Consider the following 3,486-nt stretch of genomic DNA (forward strand, 5'->3'; position numbering starts at 1 on the left):
CCATTACAATGGATTTTACTTAAATTGCTGTTATAATACCTCTTATACAAAGATTTAGATAATCTATTAACAATGTTTCTGAGCTTTTTAAACTCATTTGATTAAATTATTGTCCTATAAGCTCATCCCAAACTTTAAAAGGAATTTCTTCTCGTATATAACAAATAATTCCGCCTCCATACATTTCAAGAGGATCTCTACTTACAATGTGTCTCAGAAACGGCAATAATATCCACTCGTGCCTGTTTGACCCTAACGGCAAGTTCGTTCATTTTGTTCGTGATTGAACATGCATTGGTCATGAAAACCGATGGGAGTAGAGTATATACCTGCTGGGTGTGATATCTATAAGGTTCTTTAAGTTAGCGCCCTTCTGCAAACTCGGTCTTTTGAGATTTCATTTAGGTTTGTTACGTGTTGAAATTCATATATGGATTTGTCTCACCTTGTTTCCACCGGCTTTTCAGTTCCTCTTGGTTTAGTTCTAGAAATATTAAGTTCATTAACAATTGAGAAAAATTCCTTATTTGGTTTTTTCGTAAGCAGCATACGCCACAAACACATATTGAAATAGCGGTGCAAACGGTAAGGAAACTGCGCACCAGGGAATTGTTATGCAAAAGTCTGTTGAGCCAAGGAATATATGGGATGCAAAATAGTTGAAAGCAAAACCAGTCACCTAGCGAAAGCCTCCCATCGCGGAAAGCCAAAAAAAAATTTGTCATTGCACAATTGAAGGCCTACAAAATTGCTCAAAAATTCTCTTTAAAAATCGTAATATAATGCAGCAATAATATAATTGCAGCAAAAGTCGAAATTACAAAAAAAAAAAACAAAAAAAAAAACAAAAAAAAACACGGTTACACAAATACCAAACAGAAATCACAGAGTTGAGTATAAAACAAGGAAAACAATCCTTTCCTTTGCTGCCACGTCTTAACGTCAGCGCGTCTTCTCGTATATCAGGCGTCAGCCTCGTATGTATGCCCCGCCGTGTATTGTTAATGATATTATTGTAAGTACGGCCTATGTCTAAGGCCATAGGTCACCATATAGGCATAGGGATACTTTTCTCCTATATTTGCTATATAGGCCTACACTACATTTAAAACAAATATTCTCGATCATCTGTTTTCAATATCTGGAACAATGCACAGCGAAATTCTAAATTCTAACCAAGAAAAATATTCTTGTTTCAAGAACGGTTTACTTAAAATAAGAAAATTATTTCTCATCGAGATTTGCAAGATTAGCAATATTCTTGAAAATACTTATTTTTAGAAATATTTGACTTAAAAAGAATTGAGTATCATAATTTCTTATTGAGAAATAATTTGCTTAAAAAACAAGAAACACAATATTCTTGAAAATAATTATTTCAGCTAGAGGGTTGAAATGCAAGTTACGATCGCACCGTCTTTCGGATAAGACGTTTAAGCGTTGGTCCCATGTGCATTGTGGCCCATGTGCACGCTAAAAAACGCAGTGCACTCTTCGGAAAAGAGTAGGGGATTGTCTCCCGGTACTGCCCAATCACCACCAGGACCCCACTGGAAATAAGTCTTCTTTATATAATAAGACTTTCGCCGTGGGTTATCCTTGGTGTTTACACCTAACAAATCAAACCCAAACCATTAAGAGTTTTACACTGCTTTTAACATAAAACTGCTATAGTATATAATAGCTGCTTTTTTACAAATTATATTGTTTAAACGTGCCGTTTGTAGCGTTTCCTGAATCCAGGTGTTATGCGAAAGCTAAATATTTACAGGATGACCAAACTTTATCAGTCTGATACACTAGCGACCCAAGGTTTCTATCAGTTTTACGGTAGTAAGTTTACTCTGTGTATGTGCTGTCTCTTTTACACATCTAGATGTGGATTACAGCTAACTACTGTAGGCCTACTAATATTCGTTCTTGGCTTTTGCACACTGTCTCTGAAAAATGCATGGAAAATTAGTGGAAACATTTGAAAATAATAGACCAGTAATCCATTATAAATATATATTCTAGTCCGTTTAATTATTTTCAACACTATAACAGTAGGGCTTATACCTAGACACTGATTTATAGATACAATTTAATAAAAGGCATACTTCGAGATCGATTTATATCTTGGAAGTGATTAATCATAAGCTTTGAAATACTGGCCTAATTCTGCTCTTTCCTGGAATATTTTTCAAACCCAAAATCTGTGTTAGCGCCGATTGGGGGCATTCCATTTTCTTCTCTGCCACAGAGCCATGGTGTTCGCACAATCGTTCGCGTGACCAAAGCGTGTATGCAAAATGCTAATACCATCACGTGAATACCGCGTGTTTTTGGTAAGCAGCGCTTAGGATGGTTTACACAATGTTACGATTATCCGTCGAAATACCATATACATTAACTGCAATTATGTAAATAATTTTCATACGAACCGACGAATATCTTAATCATGGGCGTCTATTAGTGGAGACAGGGGGACATGTTCCCACCCCCCGGGACACACCCCTTCCAATTTTCAAAGTAGGAGGCCATCATACCAATTGTTTCCTCCGCTTCTGACCAATCTTATAACCCCACTTTTCAAAGCGAGTGGAAAGAACAACAATTATGAATGAACTCCATTATTTTTTTTTGTACGCTTGTGCTCTGTTTCAAGTGGGTGCGTATTCCGGACCAAAACCGACTAAAAAACGCAATTTTTGTTCATTTCGTAACCATCTCAGTAACCACATCCATTTTATGGGTGCAATCAGAGGGCCCCAGAGGCTTAATTTATTGTGAAAACAATGTACTGTACGTTGTTCAATTTGGAAGCGTTAGGCCAACATTTTTACAAACTCAAAAGTGCACAATTATACTATAAATGATTTATTCCTTGTATTTAAGACAAGTATACTACGGTACGGCAGTGTTTAATAATTTCAAAAAAATTATAGTCAATTCAATTGCATATAGCCGTTATTAAACAATAATTATACAGCCTTTGACATGGATAATACTACCTGCTTCGACTTACCTAAGTAGTTATACTACCTCCATCTCTGTAAGTCCATCCATGGGCCCCTCTATTTAAAATTTCTACTAGACCCGCACTGAACTCGTAATCTAACGAATATTCATCATTTTTTCGGTAAAAAACCTTGTTATTTGCAGTTATTGGCTAGTCAATATGACGTATATTTCTATTTTTGACCACTGTGGTTTTAAATGCGGTTTATTCCGTTACTGTTGCGCGTTTAATGTTCTCCACGCGCGCCGGTTCAGAAATGAGGACGTGATAGTTATTTTATATCTTCGAAACCACAGTGATTATAACAACTTCATTTAGAAGTTTTGTTAATTATAATTTGTTTAGGCCTATTATTAAAAGCTCCACTAGCCCCTGGTTTTGGTTAAGTAAGACTGACTAGCCGTATCCGATGTGTTTTTGATAACTTTATAATAATAAAAATCAACAGATACTATCAGTATAGTTATATGGGGAATTTATCGACA

The sequence above is a fragment of the Anneissia japonica genome, unplaced genomic scaffold (genome assembly GCF_011630105.1).
Source record: "Anneissia japonica isolate Jap-2015-1 unplaced genomic scaffold, ASM1163010v1 scaffold1519_len104602_cov122, whole genome shotgun sequence".
NCBI classification, from domain to species: Eukaryota; Metazoa; Echinodermata; class Crinoidea; order Comatulida; family Comatulidae; genus Anneissia; species Anneissia japonica.